This window comes from Octopus sinensis, unplaced genomic scaffold (assembly GCF_006345805.1).
Source record: "Octopus sinensis unplaced genomic scaffold, ASM634580v1 Contig16123, whole genome shotgun sequence".
Taxonomy (NCBI): Eukaryota; Metazoa; Mollusca; class Cephalopoda; order Octopoda; family Octopodidae; genus Octopus; species Octopus sinensis.
This window is the reverse complement of record NW_021834164.1, coordinates 45902-55470: the sequence shown is the minus strand read 5'-3', so window position 1 is coordinate 55470 and position 9569 is coordinate 45902. Positions and strand designations below refer to the sequence as shown.

General features: G+C 37.5%; 1 long non-coding RNA gene across 1 annotated transcript; it reads right to left on the bottom strand.

Moving 5' to 3' along the window:
• Positions 1-1272: 1272 nt before the first annotated feature.
• On the bottom strand, positions 1273-7106 carry LOC115230673. Its single transcript, XR_003883450.2, has 3 exons — positions 6580-7106; positions 2925-3134; positions 1273-1297 (listed from the first exon to the last, which is right to left on the bottom strand). It is a non-coding gene; the product is annotated as an uncharacterized LOC115230673 (long non-coding RNA).
• Positions 7107-9569: the final 2463 nt, after the last annotated feature.

Below are 9569 nucleotides of genomic sequence, written 5' to 3'. Positions count from 1 at the left end.
CAGACCAAAAATCAATATCTATGAACAATAGGTGCAGGAGTAGATGTGGTAAGTAGCTTGCTTACCAGCCACATGGTTCTGGGTTCAGTCCCACTGCGTGGCAATTTGGGCAAGTGAGTGGATTTGGTAGAAAGAAACTGAAAGAAGCACGTCACATATATATATATATGTGTTTGTGTGTGTGTGTGTGTGTGTGTGTGTGTGTGCGTTTGTGTATTTATTTGTCTGTCTGTGTTTGTCCCTCCACCATCGCTTCACAACCGATGTTGGTGTGTTTATGTTGCCATAACCTAGTGGTTCGGCAAATAAGTACTAGGCTTACAAAGAATAAGTTCTAGGGTCGAATTTTTTCGACTAAATGCGATGCTCCAGCACGGCCACAGTCAAATGATGAAACAAGTAAAAGAGTAATATTTGAATTTCAACAGACAAAGAAAGTTTTGTATATTCACTGAGGGGGAAATGTGTCTGCTTCTTAAGTAGCAAATACAGAGAGATGTATGGCAAAGAAATTGCCAAATCTTATAAAATACGGGAGTGAAAGGCGACTAAAACACCTAGTAATGGTATATGTGTTACTTGAATTATTTACGTTGCCTGGCATTTTTTTTCTCTATGAAGATATGTGGCGATGTTCCATCAGTATTTGCAGAAATATAATATATACACTGTTGGTGTGTGTTTGTAGGTTATTTTTCTACGAAATCATTCGTAATATTGACTGATTCGGACATAGAAGAGTGAGAAAAAGATGTTGGTAGACAGATAAACTCCACTTAATTCTAAGTAACAGTTTCAAAATGGAATTCATTCACTTCATTATTTTGATCTATATTTTCCTATTGATCACAAATCTTTAAAATAGGGAACGAAGAGAGGTAGGTGGTGATGGACAGTGAAGTATAACTGGCAACACTATGAATCATGTGAATGTAATCAAAATCGTGTTCTTTCTTTGATCTCTTAACAACTGCATATTGTTTATTGTGTGGCCTTTGACAAAAACACTAGCGACAGTATAATGTATATCGTAGAATTAAAACGAAATAAACATATAAATATGATTATATACAAAATAGAGAATGTACTCATTTATCTGTTCCATTGCCAGGAAATACTTACTGTGGTGGTAAAAATGTTTCTAATATTTTTCTCAAATTTGGGTCCTTAATGAGGTCCAATGGTTTGTTATTTTTGTTGTTTTTATGGTGAAAGTCAGCTCCCTGGCTGGCGAGATATCTAGCAACCACTATACCAGAGAGCAATCTTTTCTTTTCAGGGTGAGGGCGGTGCAGTACTACAAATGATGAAATATAAAATGATGACAATATTACACAAAGATTCAAAACAAATGCCCCTAATTACACAAAAGTTAATCTAAATTTACTCATAGGTTGTTTATCCACCAATTAAAGCAATTACAAAATATTGATTTGCTATATAATCTTTAATTGAGTCCATTTCCCATTTTCATGTTTTTACTTTATTTTCAACACTGAGACACCCTCTAAATATATTGTCATTACATTGAGAAGGACAAACCGTATTGATTAACATCAAGCTCATTGATAATTAATGAGTAAATATTTACTTGTCAATCACAAATATCACAATATATTCAATAGAAAAATCAAATATAGGAAGAACAAACCAACAAAAACCTATCTATATAATTGGCTTGATAAAGGCGACCGTGTGGCCATAAGAAAGAGTATTGTATATATAAATATAACACAACATGAGAAGAAAGAACATAAGTTATATCAGAAACAAAAACACCTATAACATAACAAAGTCAATACCACACAGACATGACCAAACATATCAATAATGTTTCCATAATTAAGCAAGAAGCATCTTTGAATGATGACGGTAAAGTAAAGGAAGCAGGAATTAGTGTCAAGTCAGAAGAGTAATGGAGGAGTATTTTTAATCACGGTCAAGTGAATTTTGGAAGAGGCGACTTGCAATTCTACCAGATAGATGGAAGAGCATTGTAGAAAATGAAGGAGAATATGTTTTAGATTAACAGAAAAAGTACTTTGTTTATCATAATTTTGAAAAAATATAAGAATTATAAAAAACTTCTTTATTTATGAGATGACAGCAAAAAGTCCAGTAGAATTGAAGTCCATACTGTTGCTGACATCAGATAGCCGAATACAGTGAACGGGCTTTAAACAGCATTTTACAAGATATATACTCAAACTCAAAATCATAACTTGTGTGTGTTTGTCTGTGTGTGTGTGTGTGTGTGTGTGTGTGTGTGTGTGTGTGTGTGTGTGTGCGTGTGTGTGCATGAGTGTTTGTGTGCCTATGTACAGAACTTAAATACAGAAAACTTCACAAAGGACCATGCTTTATTGTATTCATTCTCTAGTGTCCTAACATTGAACAATGTTATGACATGTCCACAAGCAGTCAGTGGATTCATGTCGTGTACAAGAAGTAGGATAGAGAGCAGTTTCACTCAGAATTCTTCAAAGAATGGACTGGATGTATTTACCATGGCACCAGCACTATAAAGCTCAGACATCTCTTCTATCCTGCATCATTGTTAATTGAAAATAATATCTCCTCTATTAAATAGGCCACTTCTCCGTCACATTGTGATGGCTGTGTTTATATGGCCAACAACCGAGATGGGTCACCTCTCGACCGTGGTGAGACGACATCTTTGAGAGTGAAAGGAGATGGAATATTGTTTGTTACATTATAACGCTCGGGTCACAAGAGGAGACTGGATCACGGAATGGTAATGGAGAATGGGGTTGATAGGGGAGAATTGATACATGACAAGCAAAGCTTGTCTGTCTGTCTGTCTCTCTCTCACACACTCCTACAAAGATTCACAAATACACAAATTCACACAGACACATACACACACACATGTATATATATACACAAACAATTTAAAAACTTACTTCGTTTAGTAAATCCATGGGTGCATCCTCGGAATTAAACACTTCTGTTTTCACGGCAAGGTGCAAACAGCTGTTACCATCACCATCAACAGCATTTATGCTTGCACCCAGGGCTATTAGCTTGTGTGTCATTCCGAGGTGACCCAGGGAAACGGCTTCAAGCAATGGTGACATTTTCTTTTTGTTCTGAATATCCAACTGAACCGAACGCTATGTGGAAGTAAAAATAGAAAATGAAAATTTACATGAAAATCTGGATGGAATATCAATGTGTCGTTATTTTCTTCTACTGTATACTTTGATCAAACTGATCAGATACATTTGCTGTCTGTCGATAAAGTTAACCTTCATGATGTCTTCTATAATTTGCTCTGTGTATTTGTTAGATCAGTGCTTTTCAACCTTTTTGCTGGAGCGGAACCCTAAGAAAACATTTCACTGGCTCGAGGAACCCCTGTGCAATAATTTAATTGTCTCCTGCACACATGTCTGCACAGGAGAATTAAAAATTACTGTCGATTTTAGCATTTTTGCAACTTCTTGCGGAACTCCTGGACTGTACTGGCAGAACCCTAAAGTTCCGCGGAACCCTGGTTGAAAAGCACTGTGTTAGATACACGATAAAGGCTTCATAAACAAATTGTTTCAGCCTAACCTACCTTTATCCCTTTCTATGTTAAGGCAGCTTCAAGGTTAGCTTCTGCAAATATGCTAAGCACTGATGCTGGTCATAATTCAATCAATAAACACAGGAGCAAGTAAAAATAGGAGAAGGGGGTAAGTGGGGCTCCATTTAAGAGGCCCTTCAGAAATTAAATTGAACCTCCTATTGTGGTGAGCTGGCAGAAACATTAGCACGTTGGACGAAATGCTTAGCGGTATTTCATCTACCACTACATTCTGAGTTCAAATTCCGCTGTGGTCGACTTAGCCTTTCTTCCTTTCGGCATTGGTAAATTAAGTACCAGTTATGCACTGGGGGTCGATGTAATCGACTTAATCCCTTTGTCTATCCTTGTTTGTCCCCTCTATGTTTAGCCCCTTGTGGGCAGTAAAAAAATAAGAAACGTTAGCACACCGGGCGAAATGCTTAGCGGTATTTAGTCTGTCTTTATGTTCTGAGTTCAAATTCAGCCAAGGTCGACTTTGACTTTCATCCTCTTGGGATCGATAAATGAAGTACCAGTTGCATACTGAGGTCGATCTACTCGACAGGCCCCAAAATTTCGGGCCTTGAGCCTAGAGTAGAAAAGAAATCGAACCTCCCTGGGCATTCATGGTATGAAATTTATCGTCATTGCTCCAATGCCATGTATTTATTTTAAAATGCAGTAAAAATAGTGGGGCCCCAATTAGGTGGTTCTTCAAAACAAATTCTCCCAGTATTGGGGAGTTACTGGTTTCAGTTTCGTTTTCTCTAAAGACCTAATAACTATTAATTATCTCTATCATTGTGATGTTTGTATTTTTCACGTTTTTCTTCCCTCTTTCCATAACTTCCAGCCAACATTATGATGTGGTGGCTTTGATGCTGGCCGAGGTTAGTTAACAAATGCATATTATATACAATCTCTAGTCTTTGATTGATCTGTTAAATATTAATATCATTAAGGTACCAGTGAAATAATGAGGGTAGGTTTAATCACCTGTATACTATCTTACTTGTTTCAGTCATTTGACTGTGACCATGCTGGAGCACCACCTTTAGTCGAGCAAGTCGACCCCAGGACTTATTCTTTGTAAGCCTAGTACTTATTCTATCGGTCTCTTTTGCTGAACCACTAAGTCGATTTGTTCGACTAAAGGTGGTGCTCCAGCATGGCCACAGTCAAATGACTGAAACAAGTAAAAGAGTATACAGGTGATTAAACCAACCCCCATTATTTCACTGGTACCTTAATGATATTAATATTTAACAGATCAATCAAAGAGGCATCTTAGGCAAATGTCTTCTGCTATAGCCCCGGGCCGACCAATGGCTTGTGAGTGGATTTGGTAGACGGAAACTGAAAGAAGCCTGCATATATATATATATATATATATATATATATATATATATATATATATATATATATATATATGTATATATGTGTGTGTTTGTGTGCCTGTGTTTGTCCCCCCTAGCATTGCTTGACAACTGATGCTGGTGTGTTTATGTCCCCATAACTTAGCGGTTTGGCAAAAAGAGACTGATAGAATAAGTACTTGGATTACAAAGAATAAGTCCCGGGGTCCAGTTGCTCGATTAAAGGCGGTGCTCCAGCATGGCCACAGTCAAAATGACTGAAACAAGTAAAAAGAAAGAAAAAGAAGAAAAAAGATATATTTATTCACTACACACTCTACACAGTACAAAAATGATATATACACACCTGAATAAAAACAGGAATGTATATATGGTACAATGAACAACAGTTATATAAATATGAAATTTAGGGAGGAAAGAAGGGCTATAGATAATTGTATGGACCCCATTACATGACTGGTATTGCATTTTATCAACCTTGCAGAGATGGAAGGACAAGTCGATCTTGGGAGGATTTGTACTCAGAACATAAAGAGTCATCAACAAATACCACAAGGTATTTTGTCCAACAGGAATAAGACACAAGAACCAGAGAGGGGAGGGAGAACAGTTTATTGCATAAACTCCTGGATATTACTGGTACAGATTATAATGACACCAGAGTGGTAATAGATACTCTGGCAAGATTTGAACATGGAACATAAAGAAACAAATGTAAATACTGAAAGGGGGTGATTCTCTATTTAGCCCAGGGTCAGAGGAAAATGTGAAATTACAAGAGCGAGAGAGAGAGAGAGAGAGAAGATGACAGTTTTACATGGGATGAACAGAAGAGAAGGAAGGGTTTGAACCTGTAACGTTGAGGTAACGGAGAATGAGATGACCAGTCAAGAAAGAACAACGGCAAAAACTATGGTGATGATTAATTAAAGTAGAATCAAAATCAAATTCGATGACTGGCATCCGTGCTAGTAGGGTGCAAAGAGCACCATACGAGTGTGATCGTTGACAGAATGGCTAACCGGCTTCCATGTCAGTGGCACATAAAAGGCACCATTCGAGTGTGATCGTTACCAGCATCGCCTTACTGGCACTTGTGCCCCGTGCTCGTAGGGTGCTAAGAGCACCATCTGAGTGTGATCGTTGTCAGTGTCGCCTTACTGGCCTCTGTGCTGGTGGCACATTAAAGGGCACCATTGGAGTGTGATCATTACCAGCGTCGCCTTACTGGCACCTGTAACGGTGGCATGTGTAAAAAGATTCGAGTGAGGTCGTTCCTGACTGGCCCCCGTGCCAGTGGAAGGTAAAAACACCCACTACACTCTCGGAGTGGTTGGCGTTAGGAAGGGCATCCAGCTGTAGTAACTCCGCCAGATCAAGATTGGAGCCTGGTGCAGCGATCTGGTTCGTCAGTCCTCAGTCAAATCGTCCAACTCATGCTAGCATGGAAAGCGGACGTTAAACGATGATGATGAAGTAGATTACAGTGACATTACAGTGTGAAAGAGGGAAGAAGAACAACCCCATGGTGGGATTATGGTAGGAATGACTCATTGAAAAAATACGACAAACTTTATTGAAAGTGCAAAAGAAACAGATTTGGATATTCCAGAATCGAAAGGGACTTACTTTCAAACAGCCAAATGTAAGGGTGTGTCACCATATTTCTCCCCAATATTGGCATTAATGCCAATGTGAATTAACAACAGGCCAACTATGTATGTGTAACCAGAACTACAGGTGTAGTGTAAGGAGTTATCTCGTTGGTTCACCCGAAGAAAAGAAGAAAAAAAAATAGTAAAAATGGTGTTGGAAGGGGAGGAGAAAAATTATGAGGTCCATGTCTTTTAAATGAAAGATGTCAAAAGAGAAAATAAAACAATTTTTAAAAAACTCCTAAAAAGAGGTAAACAACAATATACAGAAGCTAATGGTTCTAAAATCTTGCATAAGATAACAAAAATATTGGAAACTTCAGTTTATCTAAATTATTATTCATAGCTGAATGTTCTTCTTGACACTAATAAACCAAGGCACAGGAGTGGATGTGTGGTAGGTAGCTTGCTTACCAATCACATGGTTTCAGGTTCAGTCCCACTGCATGGCACCTTGGGCAAGTGTCTTCTACTATAGCCTCGGGCTGACCAAAGCTTTGTGAGTGGATATGGCAGACGGAAACTGAAAGAAGCCCGTCGTATATATATATATATATATATATATATATATATATATACAATAAAAATGGTAAATAATTTTCCTGTGGATTTTCATGTAACCAACAATTATTTACCGGTAAATTTCGGTATGTAAATACGACAAAATAATTGTCAAGACCTTTGTACGGTTCAGTATATAGTAAAGAAAAATAAGTTGGCTAGCAGCTAGCTGTTTCGCCTCATACTGGGAACGTAAATGACTGGGAACGTAAATTTTCCCTCCAAAATTCTGCCATGCGCGCCTTCTGGGTAATCGTAATGGAATGAGGAATCCACATGGTAATACAATAAAAATGAATTAGAAGGAATTAGAAATGGCAGTCAAAGACCGTTTTTTCCATTTCCATAAGTGGAGATTCCAAAAACGAAGGCCCTTGCGGCTCACATACACAAAACCGGAGTGGCAAATATACGAATTCAGTCACTTACCGTTAATAGCGAACACTTCGTTTTTGGAATCTCCACTTATAGAAATGGAAAAAACGGTCTTTGACTGCCATTTCTAATTCCTTCGGTATGAGGCGAAACAGCTAGCTGCTAGCCAACTTATTTTTCTTTACTATATACTGAACCTTACAAAGGTCTTGACAATTATTTTGTCGTATTTACATACCGAAATTTACCGGTAAATAATTGTTGGTTACATGAAAAACCACAGGAAAATTATTTACCATTTTTATTGTATTACCATGTGGATTCCTCATTCCATTACGATTACCCAGAAGGCGCGCATGGCAGAATTTTGGAGGGAAAATTTACGTTCCCAGTCATTACTTGGTTTTAACATCTGCGCACTTCCCCCCACTATCTGATGTCGCTGGGTCAGAAGTGAGGGCTGGTGGCATTTGATAAAGCTATCAAATATAGCGCTGATGACGGAATTCAAACTCCCCTTTTTTTATATGTTTGTGATCCAGAAACACCGTGTTCGCTATTAACGGTAAGTGACTGAATTCGTATATTTGCCACTCCGGTTTTGTGTATGTGAGCCGCAAGGGCCTTCGTTTTTGGAATCTCCACTTATAGAAATGGAAAAAACGGTCTTTGACTGCCATTTCTAATTCCTTCGGTATGAGGCGAAACAGCTAGCTGCTAGCCAACTTATTTTTCTTTACTAAATATATATATATATATATATATATATATATATATATATATATATATATATATACGTATGCATGTATGTGTGTGTATATATGTATCTATGTCTGTATTTGTCCCCCAACATCGCTTGGCAACCAATGCTGGTGTGTTTACGTCCCCGTAACTTGGTGGTTTGGCAAGAGACCGATAGAATAAGTCCTGGGGTCGATTTGCTCGACTAAATGCGGTGCTCCAGCATGGCCGCAGTCAAATGACAGAAAGAAGTAAAAGAGTAACAGTCACTGCGCTGTGTCTCTTATTTTTTTACTGCCCACAAGGGGCTAAATATAGAGGGGACAAACAAGAACAGACAAAGGGATTAAGTCGATTACATCAACCCCTAGTGCGTAACTGGTACTTAATTTATCGACCCCGAAAGGATGAAAGGCAAAGTCGACCTCGGCGGAAATTTGAACTCAGAACGTAACGGCAGACAAAATACTGCTAAGCATTTCGCCCGGCGTGCTAACGATTCTGCCAGCTTGCCACCTTGGTTAGCAACATTACTCTGCTTATTACAGTTCGATTGGTTACAGTTAAACCCTGAATGCTGGAATGTGCTCTGTTGATCACAGTACATCTTGAGCTATAAATCTGTGGATCATTTCCCGGCTGGGTGGAGACACATTACATAAATAACAAATTGATTCTATAAAGAATAGTTAATTAATGAAAAATAACAAAAGAATCAATGAAAAATTGAGTTTGTACAATAAAACCTCCGGTATTGGTCTTTGGTTTGATCTCATCTGCTTTGTTACTATTAAGATTCACTCTATCAACAAGTGGCTACTTTATATAGTTTTGCAAATATCTTTATGACTTTCATAATTAATCAGTTTCACTTATCTATCTATCTATCTATCTATCTATCTATCTATCTATCTATCTATCTATCTATCTATCTATCGCTATATACACACACACACACTCACACAAATATATATATGCACACATATATATATACACTCACATATATATATACACACATATATACACACACACATATATATACACACACACACACATAAATATATATATACACGCATATATATATACACACACACACACACATATATATATACACATATATATATATATATATATATATATACACACATATATATATACACACAGACACATATACACACACACACACACATATATATATATATATACACACACACACATATATATATATACACACACACACATATATATATACACACAGACACATATACACACACACACACACATATA